At 38.3% G+C, this 12,798-nt stretch overlaps 1 long non-coding RNA gene across 1 annotated transcript in view; it reads right to left on the reverse strand.

Annotated features, from left to right (window-relative positions):
* LOC309833691 overlaps positions 1–12,179 on the reverse strand; it is an 89,390-nt gene extending 77,211 nt beyond the window's left edge. The window contains exon 1 of the long non-coding RNA XR_014297798.1: positions 12,154–12,179. This is a non-coding gene — a long non-coding RNA (uncharacterized lncRNA). The remainder of the gene's footprint in view (positions 1–12,153) is intronic.
* Positions 12,180–12,798: the final 619 nt, after the last annotated feature.

Below are 12,798 nucleotides of genomic sequence, written 5' to 3' on the forward strand. Positions count from 1 at the left end.
AGCTATTAGAGCGGCCACAAGAAAGGATAGATGTGACCCAGTTATCAAAATTTTAACAAAGATGGGAGGTTTTTGTTTGGCTTTGATTTATTTCCAAGAGCCTCCACACTTTGAATTTGTAATCGTTCTTCAATCATATGTAAGAAGAATATCTTATTCACCTGCTACCATAATCAGCACCCATTTCACATCTGGGGGTCTCTGCTGAAATGACTGAATCCTGCAGTAACTGCGACTGCTGATACTATCTGTTAGAAAAGAGCAAGGTGTAGAGAGTAATTGGTTATTGTGAGTAAGAGGATCTGTTCCAGGTCATCTCACACAAAATACCCTCAGAGGACCCTTCTCTTCCATTGCCTTTTAATCCTCTGCTGGTGATTTAACCTTTTAGACCAATATATTATTTGACTTTTCCCTAGCTCTGATTCCTTCATAAAATAAAGTGAAAGTACTTGATGTAACTGAAGGCAAACTTTTAATCCATTGGAACTGAAGGTTGAGAATTGGGTCTATGCCATGCAATGACCAGACTGCAAAGCAGATACCAGAAGCTGCTAAGCGCTACATTGTGCTCTTAACCCAAATGGCTTAAATGATTCACCTTTATGAGCACACTCCCTTTGAGTTGTTGTTCCTATATTGGCAATTGTTTTAATTTGATCCATCCACATTACCTCCTATGTAGGGTAATTACTTGCCCAGACTATGACATCTATTAAGGTCATCTTCAAAATCAAAACCAATGCCATTCTCTTACCGTCATTGTCCTTCTCTCAATTTTCCAATAGGGTAATCTCACAATTTCATGACTGCCTCCAGTCTATGATATGCTGCCTTCAGAGAGGATTTATTAGTGGTCACTTAACCAATGTTACAATGAATTGTTGTGAACTTTCTCAGGAACATTTCAACTTGGAGTGTTATTTTTAACTGTGCCCTGAAAAACTTGCCACTATTAAAGAAATTAAGGAATCTTTGCACTTAGTGAGTTGGGAGGGAGGGAGGAAGAGAGAGAGAGAAAGAGAAAAAAAGAGAATATGAGAATATAAGCCCCCAGACCCACAGGCTGTTAAGTTGTTTATATGATTGCTTGTTCCACTATAGTCCCATTGGGACCTATAACACATACTCTTATCACAGCTCATTGGGGTTAGGGGCTCAGCTCAGTGTACAACCCTGCTATAGGGCAAAGAAAAGTGGTCCATGTGGACATAGAAACTAAAACACTAATTTTTTCAGCACTTCATTCTGAGGCAAATAGACTAAGGATTAAAAAACAAAACAAGTCATTATGAAATCCATAGTGTTAACAACAGGTTCTCCTAAAAAATTAAAAACCATGATTTACCAGGAGAAACGCATTTGTAAAGTTTACTGCTCCAGAACACTTGTCTCCCCTCCCCTACTCTTTGTCTGTCTCTCTATTTGTATCTCTCTCTCCCCCAGTCTCTTCCCCTTCATTTCCCTTGTTGTCCTTACTGAACATAATATTTTTATAAGCTTCCTTTGACTTTACATATTTGTGGGGGATTGATGACAAAATGAGAAATAGTGTAGTAAATATTCATATTAATCAGAAAATAGTCACCCAGGGCAACATTTTTCATTTTAAGCAACAACTAGAAGAGGACAGGTGGCCTTTTTCAATGCCCACAGTTGATTAATGAAATGTGAGATTGATTGTGAAATGCTTGGAGGGCCCACCAGACGGTCTCCCCTCAACTTCTCAGGGAGGACAAAAAAATGTTTTCTTTATCTTACAAAATAAAGTGATTATTTTTTAACTAAGAACTGATTCTTTCTCCTTTCTCTCTCTGTTTATTCAACCCAGAAGAAAGGCTATTCCCCAATGTAATAGAGTCATATCACCTTACATTTACATAGCACTTTAAGTTTTATGAAGTATTTTAAGGTGAACTGTCTCACCTTACCTAGCCACCCTCTAAGGCTAGGTGGGCAGAGGCCTTATTCTCTTTCATTTCATGGGTGGGACAACAGAGAGAAAATGAATTGACTAATATTTCACAGTTTGTTAGTACTAGGATTAAAACTTGCTATTTTATTCCAACATCTGTTCATTGATCTACTATTTGCTTAGGAAGAGTTATCTAAACTGAAGAAAGAACTTTTGTCATTTGCTATAAATAAAAATTGAATATCATTTAAATAAAAAATATTGGACCTGCATTTTTATACAATTTATAAGTATGTTCTTTATAGGTTACTAAAATAGGAGCAATGATTGTTATTGAGAGATGAAAATTTTTTTTTACTGGAAATTGTAGTATGCAAATAAGAAATCAGAAAAATACAATTCAATGAATATAACTGTGAGGTTACTTACCAAGTTTGCTCTAGTTTTCTTGGTTTTAGTAAGATTTAATGGGTATTATTGTAATGTTGCTCTATTTTCTACTGATTTCATAGATTTGGAAGTTAAAGCTACTTTATTTAAAGAATTCTATTCTGTGGTTCATCTATTCATTTCCAGTTAGCTATCACTGCGTAACAAACTATTCCAAAAATTGAGTGGCTTAAAACAACCATTTACATAATATATAATTTTGTAGGTTGGCAATTTGAGCTGGATTCAGCCGTGGATTTCTTTTGTTCTCACCTGGGTTCACTGAATCAGCAGCTAATGTGGATGAGTAATGGCTGATCCACACTGGTCTTAGTTCCACCTGGTCTCTTATCCTCCAGCAGCCAGTCAGAGATTGTTCACATGTTTGTGGAGGCTGTGGAGGGTTGGGAGGAGGCATGCAAAGTCTGTAGAGTCCTAGACTCACAATTGGCACATCTCTATCTTACTGTATTCTTAGAGCCAAAGCAAGTCCCATCATCAAACCAGATTCAAGGGGTGGAAAATAGACTCCCCCTCTCATTGAGAGGAGCATCATAGGTATAGTACAAATAGAGGGAAGAAAGACTGTGCCCATTTTTTGTAATTTATCATATTACCTATTTGCTTATGTTTGGTTTTCAGCAGATTATTATTTGATATTGATGAGGTCATTGGTGCAGCTATTTCAAATCTCTTCAAGGAGTTCACTGGTATTCTATATAGGAAATAATTTTTAATTAAATAGAAGGCTGTTGAAACTTTTTGATAGCTAAAATAATTGCATTTTACATTAGAGCTATTTTAGAATTTTGGAACGTAATATAGAATGAAATTGTTAATTTCAAATAACAAAAGTTCAAGCAGCATACTGACGATTAATCTCTCTACGTAGAGTCATCATAGTTACTTATGGTTCTAATTCACCTGAATCGCAAAAATATTCCTCAGGAGATCACTTTTCATGTGTGTGTTGCAAACGGATGGATATTCCAGTAGATCCTGTCTACTCTTATCATCTCATTTATTTCCTTAAAATCTTCTTTCAACTGGAATTTTGGAGATTTTACATGTAGATATAGAGAGAAAGTACAAGTCCATATTTATGCTTGTGTATGTTAGACTAAAGAACAGGGCACGTGGCACACATCTTTAATGTTTCATTTTTGTTCTTAATATTTCTCAAACACTTTCTCTCATGTGCAAGTTATGAAAACTTCAAAATATAAATATTTTAAAGGTTGGCAGTGTTGACTGAAAAAAAATACACATGACAGTTGTGAGTTAAGTTTTATTTGGGGCAAAATGAGGACTATAGCCTGGAAGCCTCTCAGAAAGCCCTGGGGAACTGCTCTGAAGTGGTAGCGGGGAAGATCAGTGTTACATATGATTTTAGTGGGGAGGGGCGGTACGTGCAGTCAAGCACACATATTGGCAGAGGCTTGCTGCGAGTCATGAGGAGCAGATGTCACCGTTAATGATTTCAGTGCTTTTCTAAATATGAGAAGATGCAGGAATTTGGGCTCATAAATCTTCTCCTGAAAATATCTATCTTGAAGGCCTGTTCTGCCAGTTTTTTCCAGAGCACAGAGTGTCTCATTCCTGATCTGTATACACCCTGAACTCCTTTCAGGGTGTGTTGAAGCTTGGCAACTGCAGCGGCTGTGACTTAATTCTCGTAAAGGCAGATGGCAAATGCCAATTTTCATTTGACAGCCTCATTATATTCTATATGTTTTATTGATTTGAATCCAGTTTAAATGTAATTATCAGCATCTATATTTACATCTCTATATTCTTCCAGAGAGCAGCCAATCTCCTATTCTCCTAAGTAGCCTCTGGATCTAGCATAACACTTGACACATAGTACTGGTTCAATAAATGTTGAAGAAAAAAAATGGATGACTCTGCCAGCCATCAAGGCTACAACCAGTCCATCTTTGCATCCACACTTCTCAGGTCTCAGCAAAATTCTTATTCCTGTTCTTATTCCTGTATGTCTTCCAAGCCCATGTCTCCTATTTTTGCTCTGATCACCTCCCCAAACCTCTGTTCTGCACTTCATCAGTACTTGGCCTTCAACCCATCTCTCTATTTATAGCCACTTAGCTTTCCATAATGCCTTCCTGTATGCTATTTTATTATATTGAGCAGCAAAACTTCATTATCTTCAGCTTTATTAGAAAAAAAGCAAGTTACATAGGCAGTTTGTAAGCAGAGCAGAGTAAACCTCCAAAGTTCATTTCTCTGAGCATGCACGAGATCCTCTTTTGGGTGTCTGGAAATCAAACATGCTCCCTTACTCTCTTAGGGCACAGTGTTTCTCCCAATCTAAGTGTGTTACAGAGCCCCTGGTATCCACTCCTAAAAATAAAAGGCTCTGTTTGAGAGAACTCTTTAAGCTTTAGTCTCTCACCAAGCTTTTCATTGTACTGAGGGCTGCAGTGCAGCTTCACACACAGAGGGAGGCTTTCCAAACCAGGACAAATGCAAACAAGGAGAGCATTAAAACAAAAAAGCAATTTAACCTACTTACAATTTCCTGTATTTCTCCCAGTGACTGCTAATTATTAGAAGATTTGTGTGTGTGGAAAAGCTGACTCTTACCAGCCTAGCTTTCTCCTTGTCTTCCATCCAGAAGTCAAGGCATAGTGTGGCGTTTCCATTGGGGCACTCATTCAGGTCAGAGATGATCCAAGGGCCCACGTTCCATGCCAGGGTTCTCTTGCCCACATAGGTAGGAAGCTGTGGCAGGGAAAACCCACATTCAAATCTAAATGCTTCAACTTGTGATAGTGGATAGGAAATGGGCAAAAGAATAGGAGAACACAGACTGAAAAATGTCCCACACTGGAAGGCTGTTTACTTACATTTCCCTCACTTGATTTTCTGCCTCTTTTCCTTCATGGTTTTTCATATTGTGGTGGAGCTATCGTCTTTTTACCAAGGAGAAGGGCTTGGAATGTATAGTTTTCCTCAGGAAAAGGTTTGTTTTAGAGAAGGTGGTATGGTAGGAAGAAACAGGTAAATTTTAGAGACACTAGAAAGGCCTTCCTGCTTCTAGAATTATTCTCTCCTCCTCATTAATGGTGGAAAATGTTTGATTCCACAATGGAAAATTTCCTGAACTGGAAATATCAGAAAGAAACACAGTGATATAATAAATTCCTACTCTCTAGTGTAAATAATTGCTGACAGAGCCTCCCTTCAGAATAGATTTTAAAGACATGGAAGTGATTAATGACAGGGATAAGGGGATCAAGAGAAAGGACACTTTTTCCAGAAAAAAAGGGCCTCCAAAAGTTAGCCAAATCACTGTGCTGAAAGTCAGTTGACCAGTGGCAATTTTCTTGGACCTGGTTTAGGACATCATTTTCCTTACTCTACAAATTGGAGAATATTTTTTTAATGTAATTTTTCATTTAGAAAAATGAAAATAAAAGGGAAGAGTTTTTTTTTCTCCTGAAACTATCACTAGTTTCCCATAATACTAATGGCTTGAATAAAAAGAAGTAAATTTCAAATGTAGTAAGAAATTCAGAATAATTTACAAAGAAGCATAGCCAAACATAATCACATACATTCTGATGAACAAATGAAAAAATTCTGGAATTTTCTTCAATAGAAAATGTTAGGAGGATAATACCTTCTCAGTTGATGAGGTCTTTTATGGGGGAAAAAAACACAAGGAGAAAAATCAAGTGATTTAAGATTTCTTTTCTATCTCAGTGCAATATAACTTGAAAACCTCTACCTCTCTGCTTTTATCATTATAAAAAAGGAATTAAAATTCTCCTTTCCATTGTTTCAAATTCTTTATCATGACTTTCGTCATATTTTACTTTTTTATTATGAAGCTTACTGTAATTACTTGCTATACGGCAGTTATACTTAGATTTTAGTGTGGAAAAGAAAGAACTCAGGAGCTTATCTAAGAGATTCTGAGGCCCATGCCCAGATTGTTTAATTTTAAGACTTTCTGAAATAGTCCAGAAATCTGCATTTCATTAATTATCCAAGTAATTCTCCTGTAAGTGGTCAACAGGATCCACTTTGAAAGACTGATGGCCTCACTGATTTTTCTCAACTGCTTAGAACATCTTTCTTGATGATTATAGTTCCAAGGGAAGACTCCTAGGTCCTTGAGAAAGACATTCCTGGGTTGTACATGATTTATATCTCAAAAGGAATGAAGAAGGAATTTACAGTTGCAGGTTTCTCTAAGAAAAGGGAAGTCAGGGGCCTCTAGTCAGGAAGACACCTGTCAAAAGTTTAGTCAAGCTGGTGAGATTAGTAAGGCTGGCTCTCTAGGTCACTCCTGCTTCCCTTCTTGCCTCTGCTCTCTGCCTCTTTGCCTTGACAAGGAGCCAATCTGCTCACTTGGCCGGGACTCTTAGGTTCCTCTCCATTTTTAAGTCTCAACCTTCAGAGTTGTGACCTGGCATTTCCACTGTGATTCCACAGCTCCCATTAATTCTCCTTAGCAAGAAAATCTCCAAAAGTGGAATTTGCCTACTCAAATGTGACAATGAATAATCACTGTTAATGATGAGTCCTTTACCAGCAGATCTTTAACCTCCATACAGTTGAGTAAATTAAACTTGGAGAGTTTCTACTGAAGAAAATTTTTGAAAGCTAATGTATTATATGCTGCCTAAAACTGCTGATTCTGTGACAATAGCAGATAGTCATTCTCTGCTGGCACGATTCAGTGTCTTCAGGAAGATATAGAGCATGCTCTTTATATAATCACCATAATGACTAGAATAAATGGAAGATATTTTAATGATGACAGATGTGATTTTCTTTCAGCTCCTTCAAAGATAAAAAATTTTGAGATTATTGCAAAATAAAATATAAATAGTTATGTAACAGTCTCGGTAGGGTGGCAGGTTGGAGGCAGCATGTTCAAATGCCAATTGGATGCTGAAAGAATAAAACAAAACAATAAAATTATTATAAACCATCTACGCAAACATGACCGTCAAGGAAACCTAAGCCAAGAACAGTCCAGTTTTTCAAAATATCTTAGTGCTTTTCTCCTTTCACTGGAGGTTTCTTTCTTGCAGAAAGGTAATAAAATGATTATAATTTGAGACTGAGATGAATTATCAATTCATCAGAGGGTATGTTTAATGTGATATACTTGCACTAATGGTATGTGCTTTCTAATTAGGGAGCTATTCTCAAGGCAGGAAAAAATTCATTTTCTCAATAAAAATATTTTACACCCAAGATATGGTTTCTTAAAAAACTTAATGAGCTTTGAGGCTGACATTACAGCAATTAAAATATGAGTGAAAGAATAAGTCTGTCTTGTTGAGCAATTTGGATGATTGGAGATATTTCCTTTATCATACAGAACATAGGTCACATTTTATACTATTTGCAAGAATCTGCAATTTACCTCAAGGGAAAAGAAAGCTAATTTTCATAAAGTGACAATGGGGCTCTCTAGCTTTGGCTCTTAAACAAATATTGTATTCACTCAGGAAGTGAATATTTCTTGCAGTGGGTTAATAGAGGTTTTGCAGAAGTCTGGTGAATTTCAAGGAGGCAAATTTTACAATTTACAGTGCAAGTGATTATGCCTATTTAGTGATTAATGGGGCAGAACTGACCTTTTTCAAAAATTGGGCAATAGCATTCTAGAATCAGTAAGCTTTTCTCGGTGGATGCTTTCACCTGAGTTTGAGAGAAACTAGGTAAGCTCACTGACTTTTCCATATGTTAATCCAATAAACACTTATGAAACACTACACTGTAAAGAGCATTTAATTAGACATAGGTACACATAGATGGATACCAGGCTAAAGAATTTGGATTTTATCTTAAAATGAAGCTCTTGATTACCCCAACTCTATTACTTGCTTCCTACTCAGTTGTCTACATCTCAATAAATGTCACATTTATCCACCTGGTTACTCAAGTCCAAAACTACAGAATTGTCCTTAATCCATAATTGTCCTTCATTCCTCTCTAGGCCTGACACTTCTATAGTCAATCTACTAGCAAGATCTATTGATAATGCCCTCAAAAGGTATCCTGATTCTGCCCAGTTCTTTCCAGTTCCACAGTCACCAGCCTAATCCAAACCACCCTCATTTCTAACCCAAATTATACTAATAATTTATTTACGAATCTCCCTGTTTATATTCTTGTCCTTTCTCTTATAATCCATTTTCCACCCAACAGTCACAGGAATAGTTTTAAAGACATAAAGCAAATCATATTACTACCCTGCTAAATGCTTTCTAAAATTTCTCCTTTGCATTTAGAATAAAAGAGAAAAACAAACACCATATGCTAACGAATATATATGGAATCTAAAAAAAAAAAAAATGTTCTGATGAACCTAGGGGCAGGACAGGAATAAAGACGCAGACATAGAGAATGGACTTTAGGACATGGGATGGGGAAGGGTAAGCTGGGACGAAGTGAGAGAGTGACATGGACATATATACACTACCAAATGTAAAATAGATAGCTAGTGGGAAGCAGCAGCATAGCACAGGGAGATCCGCTCAGTGCTTTGTGACCACCTAGGCGGTGGGATAGGGAGGACAGGAGGGAGACGCAAGAGGCAGGAGATATGGGAACATATGTATATGTATAACTGATTCACTTTGTTATAAAGCAGAACACACCATTGTAAAGCAATAATACTCCAATAAAGATGTTAAAAAAATCTAATCATTTTATCACGGTCTGCATTATCCCACATGATTTGATCCCTGTCCACTTTCCCAATCTTATATTTTACCATTCTTTTTTCATTTCTCACTTTCCCTGGTTCATAGTGACCTTTGAATTTCTGAAACAGGCTAAGTATATTCCTCCTTCAGAACTTCTGCCTGGACAACCTTGTAGCCTAATCCATGACAGAATGTCCCTTTCCCATTATTCAAGTCTTTGAGCAAACGTTCCGTTTATAAATAGTTATTCCCTAATGATCTCATGTTGTTAAATTTCCTACCCCGTAGTTACATATATAAACTTCAAGACACATTCCATCACTGTTTCCCCCCTCTCAGAGCATGAGTCGCTACCTCTAATAATCTTGTTTGCTTGTTTTCTTGTTTGACTATTGTCCCCCATTAAATTGTAGGATCCAGAGGTCAGGGTGCTAATCTGTCTTGTTCACAAATATTCCAAGTGCTTAAAATACCACCTGGCACATATGTAAAAAATTAAAACAGAAACCTCAATTAAATAGAGTCAGGAGACCCGAGGGGGAGGTCTCACACCCTGCCATGATGGCAGAACTCTAAAGAGAAGACTCCTCTTCTTTCCTGTCAAGGATAGGAGCTTTTTGCAATCTTCCCTTTTAATCGACTTGGAGGAAACACTTCTCCAGTTTGGGGATGAATCTCTTCCAGTCCAAATTGACAGTGCAGCCACACTCTCTCTGCTCAACCTCACTGCTATTAAACAGCCACTGCCTTGGAATACTAAAACCGTTCAAATAGTGCGGATCTTTAATGAATCTCAAGAGGTTCCTGTCTCTGAACATATCCCCTTTTGCTTAGGCCCTTTGAGAGATACACATCATTTTCTCCTTAGTTCCTTCAATCTTATCCATTCATTAGGCCAAGACTTCTCAGAGAATTACCATGCCAGAATTTCTTTCTCCCAAAGCGGGGAAATAATTTTAGAAATTGAAAATAGGTAGCAAAGTAACCTACCAGATGAATTAAATGACCCTTTGATATTTTTCATTTGTTCTATCTCTGACAGTACTAGAGCTGTCTGGAAACACTGATCATTTGTCTCTAATGAATCAGCTACCACTTTCCTTATGGGCAAAATATCCACCTGATGTTGGCAAAATTCAGAGTGCACCTCCCATCAAAATTCAAATAGACCTTTTAAAACCTCTTCCCAGAATAAACCAATACCTTATAAATAAAGAAGCCCTTCCAGGCATAAAGCTCATAATAGAAGATTACAAGTCTCAAGGCCTCATTATCCCTTGTACTAGGCTCTGTAAAACTTCCATTTTACCAGTGAGAAAACCTAAAAGTCGAGGGTGGAAATTTGTCCAGGAACTCTGAGCAATAAATAATGCTGTTAGCCGTGGACACCTTATTGTTCCTAATCATCATACCATAGTAACTTCCATTCCCACTGAAAGTAAATTCTTTAGTGTAACTGATTCATGCAAGGTATTCCCTAGTATGCCAGCTGATGAAGTTAGCCAATATCATTTTGTCTTCACTTGGGGGAAAAAAAAATTCACCTGGACAGTAATGCCCCAGGGTTATACAGAGAGCCCTTTTTATTGCTCTCAAATCCTGAAGGCTATTCTAGATCACATAAAGCTCCCTAGAGATTACAGTTTGCTGCAATATATGGATGATTTGCTTCTTTTCCCTCCTTCTCAAGCCTCCTCACAGGAAGACAGCATCCACTTGCTAAAGATTTAGCCTTAAAGGGACATAAGGTCGCCAAAGAAAAACTGCAGTTTGCCCAAACCGTGGTTTGATATTTATGGCATCTGATATCAGAACCAGTGCTACACCTAGATCCAGAAATAATTCATTGTGTCCTGAGTTTCCCAAAACTAAGTGCCAACTGCAAGGTTTTCTCAGGCCAGTTGATAATTTTGAAGTCCATTTTCAGCAATAATCTCTTATTTCCACCCTCTATACGTTTTACTCAACAGTAACAAACTTGACCCAATTTTATGGGAAGAACAGGACAACATAGCCTTCAAGGCCTTAAAGGAAAGTTTGATGATCCCCCTCCTCCTTTCCCCCTACCCCCCCACCCCACATCCTCGAGCATCCCGATTAGTAGATTCCCTTTTTCCTTTTTGTATTTGAAAAGGAAGGGAATGCCTTTGGGTCACTCACCCAAAACACAAGGCCTACCATCAATCCATAGGGTATTGTAAGCCAGCAGCTAGACCCTGTGGCGTGGGGATATCCCCCTTGCTTTGGAGTCATTATGGCCACTGCCTTTTTGGGTAAGGCCACCAAGAAAATTGTTGTGGTATACACTTTAACCACATTTGTACTTCATGCAGTAGAAGCTCTCCTGAATTCTCATCACACTCAACATTTTTAGGTAGCCCCCTCACCTACTATAAAGTCTTTTTGTTAACTGCCCCTTACATAATTCTTTTACATTATATAATAACCTTAACCCTGCTACTCTTCTCCCCTGTTGCCAACAAAGTATGTCAGGACTGCTTAATACTGACAGGTCACCTCCTGACTCCTCATAATGACCTACAGGAAATTCCATTGGGTAATGTTGACTTATTGTTCACTGATGGTTCTTATTATAAGGTGACAGTAACAAATATTGTGCTGACTATGCTATTACAATTCCTTTTGATTGTGTTGAGGCAGTATCTTTACCTAGGGTTACTTCAGCTCAATAGGCTGAATGATATCCTCTTACATGGGCTTGTACTTTAGCCAAGGACAAAACTGTCAATATTTATATTAATAGTAGATACGGTATATGTGCATTAAACCATTGGTCTACTGACAGAATGATAGCATTCATGAATCAATATAGGTGGGAAAATATTAACAAGGCCACAAACAGTGCCTACACCACTTGATCCACTTATCCAAAGTACAACCCAGGGAAGCCTGTTCGTACTGCTCCCAGACGTTATAAACTGCCTAATGGGCTATTTGAGGTCTGGAAAATGGATTTCATGCAAATTCCTCTTTCTCATGGTGATGGGCTGCACCCCAAAAACCTGCAAGCCCTGTACTTGCCCAGCCTCAAGCCCAAGTAAGAGCCCAGTGTCAGCGACAGAAACATCAATGATTGAATGGATAGGGGGATCTTACCTGTCTGAAGCAAGGTCCTGGAGCGACACCCCACACCATGTGTGGCAGACAGCAAGCAGGACATGGCAGCAGTCTTCGCTCTGGGGGGAGGGAAGCACAGGGGAGAGGGAGGTTACCAGTTATAGGGGGAATTAACATCAGGTTAGCTCATTGGTTGTCTGGGAAACCAGCAGAGAAGCATGCCCCTCACTGCCCTTTTGATAAGCTATCATGGTAGAGATGTTCTGATCTAAAGATCCACTCGCTCACTACCTGGGGTTAAGGGTAAGTATGTAGGCATTTACTGATGAGTTTCTCTGATTAAGAGGGAAGGTCAGTCATGTGAGTAGGGTGTAGGTGAAGAAGGGACTGGTCAAGCAGGGGATGTACAGAGAGCAAGAGAATAGCCGTCTTGGGTGGCCTGATCATACATATGGATATAAACATTTTAGTCATGGTCTGTATGTTTTCACATTGGACTAAACCTTCCCTTGCAGGCAGACTACTGCCTCTTTTGTGGCTCAAGTCCTTTGGACAAAGATTCTTTACCTGGGAAACTCCTCTTGAACTTCATAGTAATGGAGGAACACATTTTTACTGGCCAGGTGCTTCAACAAGTCTCCACTGTTTGGCTGGTTTTACAACACGTTCATTGTACTTACTACC

This window comes from Grampus griseus, assembly GCF_964374135.1.
Source record: "Grampus griseus genome assembly, chromosome: 15".
Taxonomy (NCBI): Eukaryota; Metazoa; Chordata; class Mammalia; order Artiodactyla; family Delphinidae; genus Grampus; species Grampus griseus.